This window comes from Pantherophis guttatus, chromosome 6 (assembly GCF_059756535.1).
Source record: "Pantherophis guttatus breed Tessera chromosome 6, ASM5975653v1, whole genome shotgun sequence".
NCBI lineage: Eukaryota > Metazoa > Chordata > Lepidosauria > Squamata > Colubridae > Pantherophis > Pantherophis guttatus.
The window spans coordinates 77,150,697-77,175,362 of NC_142068.1; the positions used below are offsets into that span (position 1 = coordinate 77,150,697).

Genomic DNA, 24,666 nt, shown 5'->3' on the forward strand with positions numbered 1-24,666 from the left:
TCATCTGCCATTATGCTTTTAGCGAGAGTGTCATCATTTGCTTTTCTTCTTTCAATATGTCATTCCAGTCCTTGGAGGCAGCCCAAAATTTCATGAAAAGGCATTTGATGGATGAAGAGTGAGAAAATGGATGGCAGCAGTGGTGGTATTCAGCTGGTTCTGTCCGGTTCGGGCAAATTGGTAGTACCGACTGGTAGGCCCCACCCACCTGCCCGGAAGTAATGCCATCCTATTTAGCCATGTTTTCGAGGCCGTGCGCATGTGCAGAAGGCACACAACGTGAGCAAAGACCATGCACGGAAGGCCGAGCATCAAGGGTAGGTTCTACTTACCTTTACTACCGGTTCGCAACGGGATTGTGCACGCGCAGTTGCTTCGCTCATGTGCGCGCCTTCTGCGCATGCTCAGATCACTGATGACAACATCCGGGATGGTGGGCTCCCGCCGGTTTTACTACCGGTTCTTGTGAACCGGTCCGAACCGGGGGCAATTCACCACTGCCGAGCATGCGTGGATGGTTCGAACTGGTAGGAAAGGTAATTGAATCCCACCTCTGGATGGCAGGTTCCAGGAATGTGGTAAGAAAAGTACAGTACAGTAATCTGGAGAGATGCCTCAAAGGTGTTTTATCGAAAGGCAACTGGGCTGTTTTTTTTTCCTTGAGGAAGAAGATGTTTCACTTCTCATCCAGGAAGCTTCATCAGTTCTAGGGGGGTGGGGGATGGTGCGGATGATGATGATGGAAGGATTAGTTCTGACAGGATGGAGAGGGGGGTTAGAAGGATCACAGTACTTTGCAGTCATCTGGCTGTTAGCACTCTCCCTGAGAGCTTTTGAAGCCACTTGGGGGGTTTATCTCGGGGTGCCAATGCAGGTGTCAGACATGTGGAGAGATACATTTTGCAGTGTGTGTTACAGTTACCTTGGAAGGAGGAAATGAAGGAAATTACTCATCCACCGATCTTTTGTCTTTGTTTTTTGGGAAGTAGCTAAGTCAACATTCCGATAGTGATCCCAGCAGGGTTAGGAAAGTTTTACGGTGGGAATCGCCTTAAATGAATCATCCGCAGTAAATCTGATTCTTTTGTGTGGCCTTTGATTTATTTATGTTTCTGTGCCCCTTCAGTCATGACGATTCCAAGTGTCTTTCTTTCTTTCTCTCTCTCTCTCTCTCTCTCTCTCTCTCTGTCTCTTTCCTTCCTTCCTTCCTTCCTTCCTTCCTTCCTTCCTTCCTTCCTTCCTTCCTTCCTTCCTTCCTTCCTTCCTTCCTTCCTTCCTTCCTTCCTTTCTTTCTTTCTTTCTTTCTTTCTTTCTTTCTTTCTTTCTTTCTTTCTTTCTTTCTTTCTTTCTTTTGTCTGGAGTTGGTTTACAAGTTGCCATTATCTAGGAGAGGAGTGGGTCCTATTTTAAAAGAAGCAAAGTGGTTTGTGCTGCTGTACAATTATGTCTGGAGGGGGTGGGAAGCACCCCCTATGAGTCAACAGTATAATTTCAGCGGTGGGGAAATATCAAAAGAAGATTTGGGAAGATGCTGGCAAGGATGTTCCCCAAAGAGTGCAAGCAAATGGAGTTGGATAGACTTTGCTTCTTTTGTCTTAAAGAATGGCTGCTTTTCTGACGTGCGTTTGTGTGAATTAAACACAAAGCAATTCACGTAAAACCCAGACAAGCAACATGCAGTGCTGCATTTGAATTAAGTATTATTAATATTGTTAATACAGGTAGTCCTTGACTTACGACCAGAATTGAGCCCCAAAATTTCTGCTGCTAAGCGAGACAGTTGTTAAGTGAGTTTTGTCACATTTTACGACCTTTCTTGCCCCAGTTGATAAGTGAACCATTGCAGCTGCTTAGTAACACGGTTGTTAAGTGAATCTGGCTTCACCATTGACTTTGTTCATCAGAAGTTCTCAAGAGGGGATTACGTGGCCCTGGGACATTGCAATCGTCATAAATGTGAGTCAGTTGCCAAGCGTCTGAATTTTGATCATGTGATGGTCATAAGTTGAAAATGGTCAAGTCAGTTTTTTCAGTGCTCTTTTAAGTTTGAGCAGTCATTAAACGAACTCTTACAAATTGAAGGCTATCTGCAGTAATTATTAACTATTCCATTAAATATTGCTTATGAATACATTTGCTTGGAGGAGGGGTTTTAGGATTTTATTTGAGAAGTCCCAAGGGGATTCATTTCCAATGGCTTCTCTCTCCTTTCGTCCAACGTTGGGAAATGCTGATACCCCTCCGTCTCTTTTGAAATAAATTAACGTTAAAGGTAAGAAGTGGATGATGGTTCAAAGGAACTATTTAGGAATTATCTGCTTTTGCTGCAGTAACCTGGTGTCTTGAAAGTTCTTTGAGATACTTACTGGCAGCTAGACCCTTAGAGAGAGCCGTGTTTCTCTTTTTAAATTAAATATTCTTATTTGTTTATCAAAATATAAAATACAGAAATACAGAAAAGGAAAATAAAGATAATGGGAAAATAGGGGAGGAAAAGAGGAAAGAAAAAAAGTGTAGAGTAAAGGGGAAAAAGGAAAAAAAAAGCATTGACCTTCTGATTCCTTTTGGAGCAATAGAATAAGGGAATAACACAAAACCCTGACTTTTTACTTTTATATAATAATATACACTTGCCATTTCTATTACAGCAAACCTATATAACCAGCAACCCCCAAAATGAAAGTTTCATTTTTTTCCCACCCACCTCAAGCACAAAGTCCAAAAGCGGTTTCCAAACAGAAACAAACATAAATGGTGTTCTTTCCTTTAATCAAAGCTTGTCAATTTAAGCCATCTCTGCTAACTCCCATCCATTTTTTACAGCCATCCTCCTTTTGTTCCATTTTAGAGCAAGAGTCTCCAACCTTGGCAACTTTAAGACTTGTGGACTTCAGCTCCTAGAATTCTGGGAGCTGAAGTCCACAAGTCTTAAAGTTGCCAAGGTTGGAGACCCCTGGTGTAGAGTATTCTTGCTGCTCTACAGTCGTATTTTCCTCGACCCTGGCAGGTTGACAGATGGACTTCAAATCCCAGGCTGGCTGGGGAATTCTGGGCGTTGAAGTCCTCCCGTCTTTCAACTTGCCAAGCTTGAGAGATGTTGCACTGGTAGGCTTTCTTAAAGCTCCTTCCTGACATATGAAGACTGAGATTCCTGCCTTCGAAGTCCCCCTCACTTGGCGGCTGAGTGCCTGTGGCTTCTATTGCCAGGAATCTCCCGGCTTTTCATTGGCAGAAAAGTCCCGGAGCTGAGCTGTCTCTCACACGCTCTAGCCCACAGACGGTCGAGAGGAGGCTGTTCTGCCCCGGGAGAGGATCCGCTAGTCCTGTTTTAATTGGCATTGGCTAGGATTTTGATCTCTTGAAAACAAAGTGCTACACAGTCTCTGCTTCATCGGTGGCTGGCATTCCTCCCCCAGTCCCCGAGGATGGGCTTAACTGCTTCACGACCAGAGAAGATCAGCCATGGCCAACTTTGAAAGAATCTCTTGAGAATCTGGAGAAAGAATAGAAAGAAATCTCTTGAAAGCCCTTCTGAAAAGATTGGGTGGCTTTACTTTTGAGTCAGCTGGCTTGTTTTCCTTTTTTTCAAAATTCCTCATTCCAAAGAGAGGAAATTGGATGATTTCCCTGGCAGCTAAAAATCAGGTACATTATGTGGACTTTTTTTTCTTCTTTTCTTTTCTGCTGTTGTCTTCAGTTATAAAACTTCCTTAATTCTGGAATCTTAAAAAAGACACGATGACTCTGGTGCGATTGGAAAATAGATGTTTCTTGATGCAAGTTTCTCTGGCTGGCTTCAAAAGTTGTTTTGGGGCTGGGGGATGTTTTTAGCAGGTTATAAACATCAAGACGTCCAGCACTATAAAATCTTGTTTCCCCTGGTTAGAATTTTGAAAAATTTCTTCGACGGTCTCAGTGGTTGCTTGTTCTCTTAATGCTGAGAATCTAATCTCTCCTGCATTTTATGGCCATAGTAAAACTGGGTGCAAGAAAGTTGCATTTTCATGTATATGCTGCAGGAGCATGGAATAATTGCCACGATTCTTCACATTCTGGCAGATCACGAGATGTCACTGAAACATTGGTATTGTTTGAAAAGTTAAAGAAAGCATGTTTACATACAGAATTTGCTCCAGTTCTTAAAGAGATCGTATCAATTGTGGCTGATGGGTCATGATGTATTTTTGCATAGAACAGAGTTTCTCAGTCAGAATGTAGTTTATTCTGATTATTGCAGTTTAGAATTTAGGGTAGTAGAAAAAACTGCCGAAGAAACTATTGATGTTATCCACGCTGACTGGATACAGTAGATTTGCACCCGGAATTTAATTATGTTGATTTGGAAATGAATCCTGATCCCACGCATTTCCAAATGGATTTGATTTGTGCGTTCTTTTTTTTTTTAAAAAATCTTCTCTTGCCAGATTAGGAAAATTCCCAGCTTCCTCTGGCAAGCATTTTGTGCCTTTTGTAGCAAAAAAAAGAAAAGAAAAAAGAAAAGTAAAAAAAAACACAAAAGAAAAAAATGGGTTCCCTTTGTGGTGATAAGGGTGGAGAGAAAAATGCCTTCTGTGACATTTTGAGAAATATTTTAAGAAATGCTGCTTTGGCTGGAATCCCCAGAGAATTTTTTTTTACTTCCCTGGGAGTGCTTCCCAGTGGATGAAATAAGGAGCCTGTTCTGCGTGGCTTGGGAAGACTCCAGGGGTGAAATCTGACAGGTTCTGGAGAACCGGGTAGTGGAAATTTTGAGCAGTTCGGAGAACCAGCAAATACCACCTCCTGCTGGCCCCAGAGTGGAGTGGGAATGGAGATTTTGCAGTATCCTTCCTCCAGAAGTGGGGAGGGAATGGGGATTTTGCAGTATCCTTCCCCTGCCACAGCCACCAAGCCACGCCCACCATGCCACGCCCACAGAACCGGTAGTAAAAAAAAATTGGATTTCACCACTAGAAGACACCACAAGGAGTACGCCACAGGGTTTTATATTGACCTGCATTTAGCAAAGAAGAATGGTGGGTTCCTCTGTTATAGCAAAGCCATCACTTTTTGTAGGCTGGAGCCTACTTTGTGAATGGAACAAAATGGTCATATTTCTACAAATGCCTGCATTGTTTAAAGTGGGTTACCTCCTTTCTTTGGGAGATAAAAGGAATATTTGGCGGAGGGGGAGAGGGAGGGGTGTTGAATGACCTGACTACAACCTGCCATGGGTAGCTTTGATCTCCTCACCCTCACCCAGCATTCAGTTTCATTTCCCTGATAGGCAAGATGGGGCAAGCCCAACTAACGTACCATTGGATTTCATGATGCTGAGAACGGAGAACACAGAATAATGGAATTAGAAATGACATTAGAAGTCATCTAGCCCAGCGGTCCACAACCTTTCTGGTTTGGCAACTTGAGGGGGGGGAAAGGAGAGGGGATGGATTTGTTTGAGTGGCAGGTGCGAGTGCCTGCTGCTCGCACAAGTGGAACTGTGCGCGCTTGCTGGCCCATCGCTTCTGTGGTCAGGCCGGTAGTGGGCTACGGCCCAGGGTTTGGGGACCCCTGATCTAGTCCAACTCCCTACTCAGCACAGGTTCTGCTAGAGCAGGGGTGTCAAACTCAATTTCATTGACGGCCGCATCAGGATTGTGTTTGACTTCGGGGAGCTAGGGTGGCCATGGCCAGCTCGACGTCACTTGTGTCGGGGGGCTCCTGTGGTGGCCCAAGGGCTCTGCCAGCGAAAACAGGCTCCCGAGCTCCGTTTTCGACTGACGGCTTCCTGCATCCCTCTGCCAGTGAAAACGGAGCTTGGGAGGGCGCCCGTGGCCCTTGTGAGCTCCATTTCAGCTGTGATGGCCTCCTGCAACCCTCTGCCAGATAAAACTGAGCTGGGGAGGGCTGCCTGTGGCCCTCCTGCACTCCCTTTTCACTGGCAGAGGCACCATGGGCCGGTCCTTCGTTGTTTCCAGGGTGGCCCCACCGGCCAGATCTAAGCACCCCACGGGCCAGATCCAGCACCCTATGGGCCCACCCCATGGGCCTTGAGTTTGACATCCCTTTGCTAGAGCATTTCTGACAGGTAACCATTCAATCTCTGAATGTAAAGCGTTTGCCACTCTGTACTGCATGTCTGCCTATAATGGTATGCGCTAATGATCTTGGGACACCTGGAGGGAGGAAGAGATGGTACTTGGAGAATGATCAGATAAGATAAGGCATAGCCTGCAACCGTGTAATGGGAAGAGATTCAGAAAAGAAACCTACTTAATTTGTCAGGATGTAGAAGAGACAGGATGCAAAGATTTGTCCTATCAGACTTCAAATTTCTGTTAAAGTAACCATACGATAAAGTAGAATTAGCTCATCTAGTTGGGTTTCCTGTCTGGTTCCCCGGGGAAGGCTGCTCCTGCAAGCTTATATAATTAGGAAATTCTTTCTGACATCTAGCATGAATCTACTTATTATGAGTTTTAAGGTGTTATTCTGGTCCTGGTTTTCTAGGACAATAGAGAATATGTCCACCTACTCTTCTACTTGGCAGGCTTTCATATATCTAAAGACTGCCATCACGTCTTCCTTCAGTTATCGTTTCAGAAAGATAAACTTACTCAGTTCCTTCAACTGTTTCCTAGGGCTTCACTTCCAGACCCCTCACCATCTTGATAATCCTCACCTGCATCACTCCAAATATCATGGTCTGTGATGGATTGTGCACCTGCAGGAGCAGGGAGGGAATCTTTTGGCAACACAGTTTCTCAGAGAGAGGCCCAGATTATGCAAATTAGGGTCTCCCGCATGAGCAGGGGGTTGGACTGGAGGACCTGCAAGGTCCCTCCGAATTCTGTTCTATTATTCTAACTGCTCAGTTCCAAGCTGTGGGCAAGACGGGGGAAAGAGGTTCAGGGCAACCACAACTTAGAACATCTCAGGATATATCTAGAGAGTTAGAATGTTATAGCTTTAGTTTGGCAAGATTCTGCCCATTGGATCTAAGCAAATGAAAGATTGAACTCAATTGGATCTTGCTCTCTTGCCTCTGGGCTTAGGCCTGACGCTATCCTTTTGGAATGGTGATGCCCAGAACTGGACATACTGTATTCCAAACGGGGCCTACTAGGACAGAGTAGAGTGGACTTCTTCATCATCTAGATCAGTGTTTCTCAACCTTAGCAATGTTAAGGTGAATGGACTTCAACTCACAGAATTCACCAGCTAGTATGATAGCTGGGGAATTCAGGGATTTGACATCCACCATCTTAACATGGGCAAAGGTGAGAAACATTGATCTAGACCAGGGGTGTCAAATTTGATTTCATTGAGGGCCGCATCAGGGTTGTGTTTGACCTCGGGGAGGGGGCAGGGTGGAGGGGCCAGGATGGGCATGGCCAGCTCAACGTCACTTCTGTTGGGGGCGCCTATGGTGACCCAAACGCTCTGCCAGTAAAAACAGGCTCCCGAGCTCAGTTTTCGGCTGCCACGGCCTCTGTATTTCTGTTAACACACCTGCATCATACTGATGGCTTATGTGTTTGACAAGGACATCCTGATTCTACCCACAAGTATTACTGCTAAGCCAAGTCTCCCTATGCTTGAATCTTCATTCTTTATATCCTTCCCAGATATAAAATGTTACATTTCATTCCATTTAATCCAGGGGTGAAATCCAGCAGGTTCTGACAGGTTCTGGAGAACCGGTAGCGGGAATTTTGAGCAGTTCGGAGAACCGTCAAATACCACCTCTGCCTGGCCCCAGAGTGGGGAGGGAATGGAGATTTTGCAGTATCCTTCCCCTGCCATGCCTACCAAGCCACACCACACCCACCAAGCCACGCCCACAGAACTGGCAGTAAAAAAATTTGGATTTCACCACTGATTTAATCACATCCTGTTCCTTTCGCCCTACGATCATCCTTAGATCTTCTGGAAACTGCACTGTTGTCTCTAAAATATAAATTACCACCCCAACTCTCAAACCTCTCCATTTCTGACTATGATGTACTGTATATAATATTTGAGTAATAAGGGATAAAAGGCTTGGTGAAGAAGAAGATGACAAAATGATGGGCGGGGACTTGTGTAAGGATCATCTCCAGCTATCTCTATCCAAGAGCTAAAAATGTGTCTTCCCAGTGAACGATAATGTCTGCTTCATGGGCGTAATGAAGTTGGCATTAGGCCAGGGATGCTCAAGTTTTATTACAATAGAAGCTCTTGTTTAAGCAGCCAGTGTGGGTAAACCATGGGGAAGTTGGGGGAAGGTACATTGGTGAAATGCTGAGATTGATTTGCGTGCACCGGTTCAAATGTGAAAAATATGTGAAAGGGCATTGGATTCTTCTTGACTGTAGCAGCAATGCAGCAGCCTTGGTGTGTTATCCAATCCTCGTGTCATTGACTAAATCTGGCTTTATCATCGGGGGCTGGTTTGACATCTGGAAAGCCTTGAACAAATGGGTAACAACTGCACATTTGTAATCAGGCTCAGGGCTTTCTCAGCTCACAGATACATCTGGGGAAGACAAACTTGGCAGACTTGGTGGTGGGAATTTCAGGTCTCTCGTTGTGTTTGGGGATTGTGAGAATTCAAGTCTAGCCCAACTGGAGTCGCCCACTGCAGAGAGGGTTGATTTACACATTGCCTTGAGATGGTGAGGTTGAGACTTGGCTTATGTTATTCATTGAGTGTTTTTCGGACACTTGATCTTAGCTAAGAAGTCACGAAGACTATTTATTATAAGCATGTCCTATTTTTTATATATTTTATACTATATATATTATATATATTTTATATATATTTCTTTGTATTTTTATATCAGTTTTATAGATAGGAGCCGAGGTGGCGCAGTGGTTAGGGTGCAGTACTGCAGCTACTTCAGCTGACTGCTAGTTTAGCAGATCAGTGGATCAAATCTCACCGGCTCAAGGTTGACTCAGCCTTCCATCCTTCCGAGGTGGGTAAAATGAGGACCCAGATTGTTGGGGGCAATATGCTATTTAGTATACTGTCTTTGGTGTAAGCCGCCCAGAGTCCTTGGAGAGTGGGCAGCATAGAAAAATGAATAATAAAAAATAAAAATAAAATAAAATAAATAGATTTGATATGGTCGATCGATCTATTAAAACATCTGTCTGTTTATCTCTATGTCTCTGTCTCTGTATCTATCTCTGTATCTATCTATCTATCTATCTATCTATCTATCTATCTATCTATCTATCTATCCATCTATCTATCTATCTATCTACCTACCTACCTACTCACCTACCTACCTACCGTGTTTTTCCGAAAATAAGACCCTGCCTTATATTTTTTTGAACTCTGAAATAAGCGCTTGGCCTTATTGCCATGCGCTCAAAAGCCCGATTGGGTTTATTATCAGGGGATGTCTTATTTTGGGGAAAACAGGGTACCTACCTACCTTTCTACCCGTCATCCGCCTTCTGTCTTCTATCTATCTTCTATCATCATCAATCATCTACAGTATCATTATATTTCTGGATCGAGGTTAATGCAAATACCTATTGTAGACACTATTGTTGACTATCCAGATAATATATATATATTTTCTTGTTCTATTCTCCCCTCCACAAATTGTACAAAGAACACCCAAAACCCAGCAATTCAATCCCTGAGCTTCATTTATATTATATTCCCTATTATAGCAAATTGTACTTTTTAGAAAATGATTGTGAGGATGTCCTCAATAACAGAAGGAGGTGCGGTGGCCTTGAGACCTCCCATAGTTCTGCTGTGTTTTCTACACTGAATGCAAACCTCAGGGGTTTAGTATATACCAGGGTGGATAAAAATCAATGATTTTTTAAAAAAAATCAAAAAAATCGGATTTTTTTTAATTTGAATCAGATTTTTTTATTTAAATCGGATTTTTTTTTGATTTTTATCGAATTTATTTTAATAAAAAACTTTTGGGGTAAAAATCTATCGTTTTTCTATTTAAGATACATAAATAATTTAGTTTATTCAGCATGAAATGGAGCTTAGTTATGTAGCATGAGGCTGTATATTCTGCAACACTGGGACTATCGGTGAGTCAACAGTGGGTCAAAGGAGTAGCAGAGATGACAGTTGTTCTTTAAAAATTATGATTTAAATTGAGTTGATTTAAATCAAGCCTTTTTACTAGTGATTTAAATCATGATTTAAATTGTGATTTACATCAACTCGATTTAAATCAAATCCACCCTATCATCATCAATCATCTACAGTATCATTATATTTCTGGATCGAGGTTAATACAAATACCTATTGTAGACACTATTGTTGACTATCCAGATAATTTTATATATATATAATTTTCTTGCTCTACTCTCCCCTCCACAAATTGTACAAAGAACACCCAAAACCCAGCAATTCAATCCCTGAGCTTCATTTATATTATATTCCCTATTATAGCAAATTATACTTTTTAGAAAATGATTGTGAGGATGTCCTCAATAACAGAAGGCGGTGCGGTGGCCTTGAGACCTTCCCTAGTTCTGCTGTGTTTTCTACACTGAATGCAAACCTCAGGGGTTTAGTATATACATACAGTAATTGGTGTATACCAGAAGAGCAACCATTTTAAAATATTAAGAATACATCAAAGTCCACCCTGTATCCTGAAGCTTCTGTAATTGATCGTGCTGGTATTGAGCCACAAGACTTGATGTGTTTTCAAAAGGCCTTTGAAAAGGATCTAAGTGCATTCCTGGGGCTGGTTTTAAGGGGGAGAAATTGACTGATCCTCCTTTTCCTGCTGTGGTGAGAATGGGCAGTTCAGGGGTGTATTTTCTTCCTTAGCATGTTTACAAGCTGCATTCACTGCATTCACACCCTGAGTTGTGTGTAGTTTGTTTGATTTTGGCTTAGCTTGTTGTGTGATGAATCCAGGAAGGTGGGGTGAATTCACTGGGTCGTAATTAAACAAACTGTGTGGCAAGGTTGACTCAGCCTTCCGTCCTTCCAAGATGGGTAAAATAAGGACCTAGATTGTTGGGGGCAAATATGCTGACTCTGTAAACTGTTTAGAGAGGGCTGGAAAGCACTGTGAAGTTGCATATAAGTCTAAGTGCTGTTGCTATTGCTATTAATGTAATGTGCAACCCCAAACACAGTGAGAGGAGCGGAGTTCTGTTTTAACCTCAAAGCTGTTGCCAATTGTTCCTTTATAGCAGGAGTATCAAACTCTATTTCATTGAAAGCTGCATCAGGTTTGTTGTTTGACCTTGGGGGTGTGTGTGTGTCTGGCTGGGGGTGTGTGGGCATGACTGAGTTAGGCGTGGCCAGCTCATTGTCACTCATTGAGGCTCTATTTTCGGCCACGACGGCCTCCTGCAGCCCTCTGCCAGTGAAAATGGAGCTCGGGGAGGTCATCACAGCCAAAAATGGAGCCCAGGCAGGCTGTGTGTCAGCCCCAATGCGCGACCGCATGTCAGGGCTGCCATTCCGGTGGGTGCAGAGGTTCTGGCAAAGCGGCGGCTCCCATGGCACTCTGGCTCCTCAGTTTACGTCCTGGCCAGCAAGCAACGTGAAGATCCCTCCCTGCCTGCCTTTTTGTCGTCTCCCGGCCTGGCAGCAAGCTTTCTGAATGGACTGGACAGCACGTACAGCTGGGTGCTGCTGACTGAGCAGCTGTTGGGGGAGGCTGAGAGACCGAGGGTCACTGAGAGGTTTGGAAACGGCTGTAATGATGGCTTATCTGGAGGAGTAGCCATGCGAACCTGACACGCGCACAGCCTCCCCAAGCTCCATTTTTGCTGACAGAGAGCTGTAGGAGGCCATCGTGGCCAAAAATGGAGCCCGAGCAGGCCGCGCACGGCCTCCCCAAGCTCTGTTTTTGCTGGCAGAGACATCGCAGGCCAGTCTTTCAGTGTTTCCAGGGTGGCCGCGCAGGCCAGATCTAAGTACCCCGTGGGCTGGATCTGACCCACGGGCCTTGAGTTTGATACCCCTGCTTTATAGATTCCAGATTGTTGGGGATCATTTAAGAAACAATGGGAGAGTTTTATCTTTCAATGAAGATATCCAGGTAGTAGATAGCTTTTTCCTTTTAAGATAAACAAGCGTAAAGGAACAAGCAGCTAAGGAATATGTCTCAGAGTAGCACGTTGGAGCAGCTATGAAGGCCTTGAAAAGATACTAAACTACTGTGATGTGTCCATACTTATAAAGATCAGAATCAAGCAAGCCATGGTATTCCCTGTGACACTCTATGGAAGCAAAAGTTGGGGCTTTGAAGGAGCAGGATAGGAAGAGTATTGATGCCTCTGAACTTTGGTGTTGGACAAGACTCCTGAGGATACCATAGACCAGAGCTCTTCAAACTTGGCAGCTTTAAGACTTGTGGACTTCGGGGGGGTTAGGGAGGGGGGGAGGGGGGGGAAAAAGGGGGAAAAATTTGTATTTGAAAACCTTTTCAATAAAAAAAAAAAGACTTGTGGACTTCAACTCCCAGAATTCTCCAGCCAGCATAGCATAGCTGGCTGGAGAATTCTGGAAGTTGAAGTCCACAAGTCTTAAAGCTGCCAAGTTTGAAGAGCTCTGCCATAGACAAACAACAACAAAAAACCCCCAACGATCATCAGACAAATCAACCCAGTGTTCTTGCTCAAGGCTCAAATGACCTACTTCAGAAACACATGATGACCCAGCTCTCTTAAGAAGTCTCTAATGCTGGGAAAGGTGGAAGGAAAGAGGACAACCAGTAGTGAAGTGGACGGACTCAGTTACGATGGCAAGGAGTGCACCATTGGGAGATCTGAAAGAACAGATTGGAGACAGATTGTCCTTAAAGAAAATCTTGTGTAGGAGATGCAAGGAGTTGAAAACGGGCTGGAGGCACATCATCCATCAGAAGAGGTCTAACCATTAGACCAAGTTGCCAGGAACTTCTGCGTTGTCCTTTTCAAAACTTTACATGTGCCTTGAAAACATTCATCACAACTTAAGGCCTTGCAAAATGTGGCACAACAGCATTGACTATCAAATCTCTTTTGTTTCCCTTTGTATTTCTCATCAGGTAGAGGATTGAAGCACAAGATTCAATGCCCCCGTGCCCTGCCCCACCACGCATGCGAGCGCGACCCCCCCACACTCCCCCTGCTTTTGGCACGTAATGGCAAAAAAGTTACCGGTGGGCCTGGTAGGCTGGTTTTTCACCCTCCCCAGGCTCCAGAGACCTTTTTGGAGCCTGGGGAGGGTGAAAACGGCCTTCCCCACCCCCGTGAGGCCCTCCGGAGGCCCCTCCAGTGGGCCCAGAAGGCGCAAAAATCAGCTGGCTAGCAAGCACATGCATGCTGCAGCTGAGCTAGGGCAATGCTCGCGTGCCCACAGATATGGCTGGCATGTGTGCCATAGGTTCGCCATCACGGAACTAGGCAATCTTTTAATAAAAATTAACTACATTATATAAATTTCAATTTCTTTTCTCTGCAACTGCCTACGTGTTGAAGCTACGTACCATGGAATCAGATCACGACAGAAAAAAAACTTTGACCATCATACGTAACTTTTTTGTTATGTTTCAGGGCATCCTGTGTTGAAAAATCTGAAGTAATCTGGTAGGATTCATACTGACAGTGAACAAACTTGAATTTAGATTGGTCCAGTCCTGCTTCAGAAAAGGATTGAGGCAGATTACAGAGAATGAAGTTATCATTTACTATTGCTCTGTATTCAGAAGCATAGGTGAAAAGTTGCTATTGGATTTGTATCCCTCTTGTAGGATTACAGACATCTCGATCGATCCCAGAATAGGCAGGCCTTTGATCTGCTGTTGGTATCTGATGTTCCAATCCCTTCTTTTTCTTTTCATATTTTAGTGCAGGGGTGTCAAACTCAAGGCCGGGGGCCAGACGTGGCCCGTGGGATAATTAGATCTGGCCTATGGGGCCACCCTCGAAACAGCGAAGGACCGGCCCGCGGTGCCTCTGCCAGTGAAAACAGAACTCAGGAGGCCTCCTGTGACCCTCCCAAGCTCCGTTTTCACTGGCAGGGGGTTGCAGAAGGCCATCCTAACCGAAAACGGAGCTCGGGAGCCCATTTTTGCTGGTAGAGTGCTCGGGCCACCACAGATGCCCTTGACATGAGTGACATCGAGCTGGCCACGCCCCCTGCCCCCCCAAGGTCAGTCACAACCCTGATGCAACCCTCAATGAAATCGAGTTTGACACCCCTGCCTTAGTGAATTACTATTTTTAAAAGTTGACTCTGCTTTTTGTTCTTTTCTTTGTGTTTCTTCTGTTTCATGTAAGCCTCTCTCTCTGTAGGTTCTTTAGTATCATCCTTAGCCCTTGATCTGATCCAGCAGAGTTATTCTATTCACCAAACAAAAGAATTCCTGTATTTCCTTTCCAGGAACACCTGGCTGGCCATTGTTAGGAAGGAAATGGACCAACTTGGCAGAAATTATTACATTCTAGGCTTGGAATGAAAACTTTGGTGCAAGTGCCATAAGAAGCTGTTGTACTGTGTACATTTTAAGAAAGATTAAATCTCTTGTGATGAGATGGCCAAATGGGTGAATAACAATAAAATATTGAAATAAGCAAAAAGAGATAGCAGTAGTAAGCAAAAGTACAGATAGCAGTAAAATCTGGTTTTGGACTATCTGCCCATTTCTCCAAAATCTTGGCAGGAATGTAAGAAGTCTCACACAAACTGTTATGCTTCCAACTTATCTGTGTCTCTGTATATGGTGTCAGTTCTGCTGTCTCCTTGCTTTAGCCTTGAGTGCTGTTAAAAGCTACTGCATTGTTTAATCTGGAAAATAATATGCATTTTACTGATTTTAAGCCGTCAACTGCAGAAACAGAAAGAACAGAGGAAGTTTGGAAAAATAAACCTGATAAAAATATACCATGCTGTTCTTCAGAATTGTATATCATATTTTGCTGATTGTAATTTTCTTTTGTTGTTGTTGTTATTAGTTGTGAAGTCGTGTCCGACCCATTGCAACTGCATGGACAATGTTCCTCCAGGCCTTCCTGTCCTCTACTATCTCCCGGAGTCCCTTTAAGGTCATGCCTAATTTATTTTATCCTTGTGTCAATACAGTAAGATGTTATCGTGAGAGGCAGTGACTAACCCAAGACTTCTATGAGAGATCAATAATTTGAATGAACTCAGATCCTTTAGTGCTAGAACGGCTTAATCTTATGTTCAGGAACCAAAATAGAAGATATCATCATGAATGGAAAACATTGTTTGGGAAGAGAATTGTGATAAAAATCTTAGACAATATAAACCAGTTGAGTTGATCTAGCCCATGGGCAAGTAGGATACAACCTGAAATCTACCAGTGGTTCTTTGCCTGATCTACGGTTGTTGTTGTTAGTTGCGAAGTCTGACCCCTGGTGACCCCATGGACAACGTTCCTCCAGGCCTTCCTGTCCTGTACCATCCTCTGTAGTCCATTTAAGTTCACGCCTACTGCTTCAGTGACTCCATCCAGCCACCTCATTCTCTGTCGTCCCATTCTTCTTTTGCCCTCAATTGTTCCCAGCATTAGGCTCTTCTCCAGTGAGTTCTTCCTTCTCATTAGGTGGCCAAAGTATTTGAGTTCCATCTTCAGGATCTGGCCTTCTAAAGAGCAGTCAGGGTTGATCTCTTCTAGGACTGACCAGTTTGATCCCCTTGCAGTCCAAGGGACTTGCAGGAGTCTTCTCCAGCACCATAGTTCAAAGGCCTCAATTCTTTGGCGCTCAGCCTTCCTTATGGTCCAACTTTCACAGCCATACATTGCAACTGGGAAAACCATAGCCTTGGCTATACACACTTTTGTTGGCAGGGTGATGTCTCTGCTTTTTAGTATGCTGTCTAGATTTGCCATGGCTTTCCTCCCCAGGAGCAAGCGTCTTTTAATTTCTTGGCTGTAGTCCCCATCTGCGGTGATCTTGGAGCCCAGGAAAATAAAATCGGTCACTACCTCCATTTCTTCCCCATCTATTTTGTTTTAGCGGAAGCTATATTTTCAACTGGGCAAAAGTTTGAGGAGCATGAAACATTGGCTTTGTCCCACGTAAATCAAAACCCCATAGATTAAAAATGTCTATAATTTACTTCATCTCTACATGAATAATGTAGCCTTTAGATAAGAATAGTTTTCTTTAGAACAAATCTTGTTTTTGTGTGTATCTGCCAATAACTGTGTACCATTTGCTTTAAATCAAGTCATCCAGCGTTTTACCTATTCCAGGCTGAAGGTATTGGTCATGTAGAGGTAGTCCTTGACTTACGGCAGTTCATATAGTGACCGTTACAACAGCACTGAAAAAAGTGACTTACGCCCATTTTTCAGCTTCTAACTGTTGCACGTCCCCATGGACATATCAAAATTTAGATGTTTGGCAACTGACTCCTATTTATGACGGTTGCGGTGACCTGGGCTCATGTAATCACCTGTTGCGAACTTCTGACAAGTAAAGTTAATGGGGAAAGTCAATTTCATTTAAGTGTGTTACTAACTTAATGGCACTGGTTCATTTAAACCAGAGGTCTTCAAACTTGGCAGCTTTAAGACTTGTGGACTTCAACTCCCAGAATTCTCCAGCCAGCATAGCTGGCTGGAGAATTCTGGGAGTTGAAGTCCACAAGCTCTGCTGGCTGGAGAATTCTGGGAGTTGAAGTCCACAAGCTATGCTGGCTGGAGAATTCTGGGAGTTGAAGTCCACAAGTCTTAAAGCTGCCAAGTTTGAAGACCTCTGACTTAAACTATTCAAGAAAGGTCATAAAACAAGGCAAAACTCACTTCACAAATGTTTCACTTAGCAACAGAAATTTTGGGCTCAGTTGTCGTAAATTGAGGACTGTCTGTATTTGCTATTCAAACTTTCATAATTCTCATTTTTCTTAGAAACAACTACTCATAAATGAGGCCTACTGGCTGTTTAAATCTTTGATAACTTTTGTAAAGAATGGTTCTTGGAAATGTTTTCTAACACTAGTATCAGCAGATGCTAATTTTTGGAATCTTTTTTTTTCCCTTAGCAGTCATGTAAGGAAATAAAATAATTTACTCCTTTTGTTCAGCCAGCATTCCATCAGTTCTAAATCATTGCTTGGATTCCGCAGACACAGGAATATTACAAGAGTTAAAAACCATCTGGATTATTGTGAGTTATTGTATCTCTTTTGTTTTGTTTTTCCCCTGCACTAATTAAATCAGCCTTGTAGACCTGCTAATAGTTATAAGGAACATAACTACTGTAGATAAATTTGGCAGGATAAATTGAATTTATGTCCTCCTCAGTGTAGACAGTCAGATAATGTTTTCCTGAACTGGAGATTCTCTGAATAATTCAGCATTGAATGATACATCTACTTTAAAATATGTAGTATTCCTGAAGAAACTATAGATTATTATCTCTACTTTTAGTTATTGCAAGTTTTCTAGCAATCTATATTTTGGCAATGCAGATACAGGTAGACCTTGACTTATGCCCATAATTTGGACCAGAATTTATTTTGCTAAGCAAGACATTTGTTAAGTGAGTTGTGCTGATTTTACGATCCTTTTTTTGCCATGGTTGTTAAGTGAATCACCTAGTTGTTAAATGAATCTGTTTTCCCCCATTGGTTTTTGGAAGAGGGAGACAATGCTGAATTACCATATTTTTCGGAGTATAAGACGCACTGGACAATAAGACGCACCTATCTTTTTTGGTGAGGAAAACAAGAAAAAGAAATCTGCCTCTGCCTCCCAGCAATTTTGCCTCCTTGCAGCAAACAGCAGAGGCTAGCACAAAACAGCTGAGAGCAAAACAGCTGAGAGTCAGGAGGCTGATCCAATCAACTTGTGCTAATTAGCCTGTGCTGAAGCTGAAAGGAGCTGTTTCTTCTTGCTGTTTGCTGCAAGGAAGTAACTGCTGGGAGGCAGAGGCCAAAGGGTGGGGGCCAATGGGTGGGTGGGGTTACATTCGGTGTATAAGCTGCACCTAAATTTTCTCCCCCTTTTAGGGGAGAAAAAGATGCATCTTATACTCTGAAAAATACAGTAGGCAAGCTTAGCTCCTCAATGTTGAGGAGCCCTGTCTTTTCTCCGATACTTGTGTTGTAATTCAGATCTGTTTGGTGATTGGTGATCAGTTGATCCCACTCGGACATAGAAGCTCAATGGGTGAATTGAGGCCACTCATTATTTTTCAGCCGAGCCTATTAAGGGTATAAAATTGAGGTAGGACACAACTCATTTCTGTCTGAGCTCCTGGAAAGAAAGTAAAGATAAGAATAAACAAAGGCATAAATTTAAAAGTGTATAACAAAAGTTTTCCCCAGTCATTCAATGGATCACATTTTTTTCCCCTTGTGATGGAAAACAAGTCTATTCATCCCTCCCTCTTCTTCTCAGCCAAGGAGTGTTGAATTGCCTTGTGCTTTTCACCAGGTTGTGTTGCACTCTGAATAATTTTCCTAAAGTGGAAGAAGAAACGGGTTTGGATTAAAACTGTTCTTTGCGCATTTAAATAGCCCCAAGTTTGTTTTTTTGTTTGTTTGTTTTTTTTGCTTTCGGGAAAACGATTTGCAGAATTCTGAAGGCCCCTTAATTGGAGCAATGCGAAAAGATGATGAGCTCTGTAAACACGATCCTTGTTGCTTTCGGGATCTCTTAATTGGCAGGAGAAGACGCGGTTTTGCTATGAATAGAACAAAAATCATAATGTTGAGCTTCCAAATATAATCCTTTTATATGCAGCGTGTTGTCCCTAAGCCAAAGCTTACATATATGAATAGTTTCATATTATCTGAAGTGCTATAGAGGGGGGAGTTCCCCCCCCCCACTTTTGACATGTGTTTCCTCTTATTCTGGGTCAAGAAAACTCATTTCTTTTACAGAGCAAAAGTACTAATGCTGGCACAAGAAGGGAAGAAAATGAAAACCATAGATAACAATACCTTCACTAAGCAAAATGAAATTTTGCAAAATAACAGCAGACTTTTAGATGTCAAGGTTTAGAATTCTTGAAACTCTAAAACAGGGGTCCTCAAATTACAGCCCATGGGCCGGATACGGCCCGCCGAAGCCATTATTCTGGCCCGCACAGGACCACGAGGCTGCCCCGCCCATATCACCCCCCCCACCCGTCAGCCCCCACCTGCCTTTTGAAGGATGGGGAGGCCAAAAATGGGACATGTGGAGGTCTCTGGTGGTCAAAAATAGGCCAGTTTTTAACCTCCCCGGGCTCCAGAGAGAGAGAGGGAGAAAGAAAAAGACACACACACACACACACACACACACACAGAAGTCCCTCATACACATCCCAAGGTAGCCACATCCCTTCACTAACCTGCTTTCCCCCATCAGGAACTTAACAAATTAAAGTTTGTGTGTATTGTTTGGACTGTTAAATTGGCAATGCCCACCCAGTCACATGACCACCTAGCCACGCCCACCCAGCTGGTCCAGCCAGTGGTGAAATGTAAAATTTGTTACAATCGGCTCTGTAGGCGTGGCTTGGTGGGGTGTGTGTGTAATGTGACGGTGGGCGTGGCCAACTTTTTTTTTTTAACTTTCAAAAGCATTTTTTCTACAACCTTAAGAGGTTGCAGGAAAAAAATGCTTTTAAAAGCCTCTGATGATCAGGCAACTCAGCTGGGATCATCAGAGGCTTTTAAAGGCATTTTTTTTCCTACAGCCTCTTTGGCTGAAGAGGTTGTAGAAAAAATGCTTTTAAAAGCCTCTGATGATCCCAGCTGAGCCACACGATCATCAGAGGCTTTTTTTTACTTTTAAAAGCATTTTTTCAGCCGAAGAGGTTGTAGAAAAAATGCTTTTAAAAGTAAAAAAAAAAAAAAAAGCCTCTGATGATCGCGTGGCTCAGCTAAGCATGGGGGGGCGGGGGTGCAGGGATTTTTGCTACCAGTTCTCTGAACCACCCGCCGCCATCGCTACCGGATCGGGCGATCTGGTCTGAACCAGGAGCATTTCACCCCGGGTCCGCCTCCCCTGAACAGTCTGAGGGACCGTGAATTGGCCCCCTGTTTAAAAAGTTTGAGGACCCCTGCTCTAAAACCTCATATGGGAAACTCTTAGTTAGCTAAATGATAACATTGCCTCTGTGGGCTTGGGATGATGGTGGTTATTCTTATTTCAATGTGTACTTCTATTTTTTAGCAACTCTGTATGGCACGAAGAACAGAGTGACGATAAATAACCATCTTTCTTTGTATAGTGTTATTGTCAGCTTTACAGGGGCATAGGAAAATGTAGGCACCCAGACTCTGTTGCTTCTTTCACTGAAGTCATAAATTAATAGAAATTGATGCAGTGTCTACTAGCTACCAGTTAGGCACATCTTTCTGTGAACCTGACTCCATACTTGCAGTTATTCACAAATCCAAAATGTAGAAAATGAGTGTGGCGGAGGCAGACTTTTGAATATGTTTCCACTTAATGTACTACTTGATTATTGTTTGCGTGTGTTTGTAGAGGCCATAAACTCCTCTAAGCAGCTGTAATTCATTTTAAAAACAAGGGGAAAGCGATGAGAGGATACCTAAATTTCCAAGCATCTGAACTGCAACCACACACGACTGCAAGAAGTAGTGTGGCAGTATAAGTTTTTCAAAACTGTCATGAATTTCACTGTTAAACAAATAGTTACGTGTTGAGGATTCTAGTAAAGTATGTTTCCCCTTTCCTTTTGGCACCTATCTCTTCCTCGGGGTACAATTATCTCCTAAATTTCTTGAGAGCCGCTTTGATGCAGGTAAGGCACCAGTTTAGAAACTGAGAGTTTGTGAGCTGTACTCCTATCTAAAAGCACAAAGCCACCTGGGTGACCTTGGGCCAGTCATTCTCTCTCAACCCTAGGAAAGTAGCAATGGCGAGATACTTCCAAAGAAATCTTGTCAAGAAAACTGTAGGGGCTTGTCCAGCGGTGAAATCCAGGCGGAGCTATCTGGCTCGCGCGAACTGGTAGCGCCGGCAACGGGAGGCTCCGCCTACCCACCCGGACGTCATTACGTCCCATTTTTTACACTCTGCACATGCACAGAAGGCTCTCTGCATGTGCAGAAGAGGTGTGCATGTTCCCATTCCCGAACCGGTACCGAAGATTTCACCGCTGGGTTTGTCCAGTCGGTCACCAGGAGTCAACATTGACTCAAAGGCACACACATACACACACACACAAACTTTATGTAATTTTGTCTTTATATTGAGAACAGATGTGACATCTACACTTGCCCAATTTTATTGTTCTAAAGTTATAAAACAAAGAATCCTCCACCCCCTCAGCAACTGTTTCAGCTTAGTACCTAATCCTGTTTACGGGAGAGATGATCCAATTTAGAATCGTTATGTAGGCTTTTAAGTTGCAGTTATAACATTATGGCTTGATAATGGAACACCAGAATTGGCACTTGCTAGGAAGGCAGCTGTACCCCGTTTCCTCCGTGCCTGTGTGTAGGTTGCTTGTGTGAGTAGAACAAGGTGAGTAGATCAAAGAGCCTTGATAGTACAGTGGTCTAAGCACCCTGTTATTAACACAGCTGCCTGCAATTTACTGCTGGTTCGAATCTCTCCAAGGCTCAAGGTTGACTCAGCCTTCCATCCTTTCTAAGGTAGGTGAAATGAGGACCCAGTTTGTGGGGGCAATAAGCTGACTTTGTATAAATATACAAAAGTATGAAGGCTATTGCTTAACGCATTGTAAGCCGCCCTGAGTCTCCGGAGAAGGGCGGCATATAAATCAAATTAAAAAAAAAAAGGTGAACCTTGGCCAGTTTGTGGCGAAGTCAAATGACCCTCCTTTCCACATACGAGAAAGTTGTGCCATGGGCCTTTGTGTTATTAACAAAGAGTTCAATTTATTGATACGGTGTGGTCAAAAATGCGCACTTTCCGCCGTGCCCTCAAAACATTCCTGTTTCAGCAGGCCGGCCTGGCCTAACTTTCCCTTTATATTGCTTTTTGATTTTATTTTAAACTGGGATGTCTTGAATTATCTAGGACCAGAATGTTTAGTATATTTTAATTGGTTTTTTATTATTAACGTTTGTATTACATGTATTTTTATCGTTCGCTGTTCACCGCCCTGAGTCCCTTAGGAATAGGGCGGTATATAAATTAAATAAATAAATATATATATATATATATATATATATATATATATATATATATATACACACACACACACACACACACACACACACACACATATACACACATACATACTCCAAAGCTCTGTTTTGTTGTTAGTTGAACATCTTTTTTCCAACAGTCCTTTCTTTCTGTTACATTCTGGCCTTTGTGCTTAATCTAGAGATTAATAGTCTCTTTCTTCATCACAAGGTCTGCTTTCCTCTTCTTCAATTGTAAGAATGGCCTCTAATGCTACAGCGTTAAGTAGAGTTTCTTGACTCAGCTTAAACATTCAGACTTAATTCACTAGTCTGAATGTAGTTACTCTCTAATGATGTAGTTCTGGAACCTAGCTGGCTGCTGGATTTTATATTTCTCCAGGTGCTGCAACCCTGTGATTTTGATTATCCAAATGCACGTTGGTGCGGGTTTAAATAATATTTGCAGATGATTTTTTTTTTTTTAAAAAAAATGGGCAGTTTAATGCAGGGGTGGGTTCTGAATTTTTTTACTACCAGTTCTGTGGGTGTGGCTTATTTTGTGGGTGTGGCTTGATGGTCATGTGACAGTTTTTTAGGATTTAGCAGAGGTACTGGTCTACCAGGCTTTTAACTGCTTGCAGAGCTGTACTGGTCTACCCATTTATTTTTGCAGGCACTGATCTACTCATGTATTTTTGCAGGCACTGGTCTACCCATTTATTTTTGCAGGCATCGGTCTACTCATGTATTTTTGCAGGCACTGGTCTACCCATGTATTTTTGCAGGCACTGGTCTACTCATTTGTTTTTGGAGGCACTGGTCTACCACCAAACTGCCTTTTACCACTGATCAGCTGTAGGGCGGCCCTTTGAAGCCCCGCGGCAAGAGTTTAAACAGTTTTTCCTTATAGCCCATCAGCTGGGACTCAAGAGGCAGCAATAGATTGGGGGTGGGGCCAAATAACAGGTAAGAATAACGCGGGGGTGTAGGTGGGTGGGGGGGCAGGGGGGGCAGAACCAGTTCGGTGATGTCATATCATCACCGCTACCAGCTCGGCTGAACCGGGAGGAACCCACCACTGGTTTAATGTAGAAATAGAAAGGAACAGAATAGTAGCTTGCAAGATGGGAAAGATGACGCTAACTGGAAACAAGACACTCTTCCTTCTTCTGAATTATATAAATACTATGAGATGCAGGGAGCAGCCTTTGAAAGCCACTACCAAGTAAGAGGTTTGTAACTTCTGACATACGGCATATCATGTATCAGGAAGACGGCTTATAACTTTTTGGTATACGCCTTTATAATAACAGTTCTGTTCTTTGCAGTGGAAGAAGTATTCATTCACTCTTTTTTTTAAAAAAAAAACCTCTGCAAAAATTTACAATTCGAAGTAAACATGATCTGGGAAGAGTTTTGCTATTCAATTATGCCATGTTGCAGAATTGTGGTTTATTTGTCTTTGAGCAAAATGTCACTTATTTGGTACCTGGACATTTTGGGTGCAGGGAGAGAAGAGATGAAGAAACCGGAGAAATTGGTACTACAAGACTCCGTGCTGGATGGGCTTACAATTCTGCTATGTAAGAACTGCATGGTTGCCGAGGGGTGAGATGTTTCTTGCAGCATGCTTAGTGTTCTGCAGAAAAGATGGAAAACCAATGCTGACCTTATGTGAGAGATTGTGCAGAAGCTGGGAAAGTAAGGGAAGGGAGGTTAGGCATAATGAGTCAAGAGATACAAAAGGGTCCATTGGCAACTTATTTTGGAAATGGAAGCTGAGCCCAGGTGGCAAGAAACCTAGGAAGAACCATTTCATATCGTTCAAAGAATCTGTGCCTGAATGAATTCACTAGAAAGAAGGCTTTGAAATTTCTCTTGTAATGTCCTACACCAGGGGTGTCAAACACAATTTCATTGAGGGCTGCATCAGGGCTGTGGGTGACCTCTGGAGAGGGCATGCCTGCGTGGCCGACTGGGTATGGCCGACTGGGTGGGCATCTTGACGCCACTCACTGGGCGTGGCTGACTGGGTAGGCGTGGCCGACTGGGTGGGCGTGGCCAGCTTGACGCCACTCCCCAAACTGCTGGCATGTTTCGTCTACACAGTGGGTAGACTGGGCCGAAGCCACGCTGTCCCAATGTTTCCTCTTTGCACTGGGTAGACCGGGCCAAAGCAATGCAGGCCAGCCCATTACATTTTCCTGGATGGCCCCACGGGCCGGATCCAACCACATCACAGACTAAATCCGGCCCGCGGGCCTTGTGTTTCACACCCCTGTCCTAGACTCTGTATTTACTCAAGGCTAACATTAAAAACACCTTACTGAAGTCTGTACTTCTTGCCCATGTAAATAAACCATTGTTTATTTACACGGCGAGCCTGGTGGCATGGCAGACTAAAGCACTGTTATTAACAGTTATTAACATCAGCTGCCTGCAATTACTGCAAGTTCAAATCTCACCAGGCTCAAGGTTGACTCAGCCTTCCATCCTTTCTAAGGTAGGTAAAATGAGGACCCAGATTGTGGGGGCAATCAGCTGACTTTGTATAAAAATGTACAAAAAGTATGAAGGCTGTTGCTTAACGCATTGTAAGCCTCCCCGAGTCTCCGAAG

The 24,666-nt window shown here is 43.4% G+C and overlaps 1 protein-coding gene across 12 annotated transcripts in view; it reads left to right on the top strand.

The window, feature by feature from the left end:
- The window catches only part of PALD1 (phosphatase domain containing paladin 1), a 150,639-nt gene that overhangs the window by 13,619 nt on the left and 112,354 nt on the right, over positions 1-24,666 (top strand). For 2 of the 12 annotated variants that reach the window (XM_087871785.1, XM_060682253.2), the window contains exon 2: positions 14,914-15,003. The exons of 6 other annotated variants lie outside the window; for them this stretch is intronic. The gene's annotated coding sequence lies outside the window, so the exon portion shown is untranslated. Of the gene's footprint in view, positions 1-3,122; positions 3,646-14,913; positions 15,004-24,666 lie in introns of those variants that run through there. 4 more of the 12 variants (XM_060682254.2, XM_087871786.1, XM_087871783.1 and 1 more) reach the window with 4 other exon arrangements.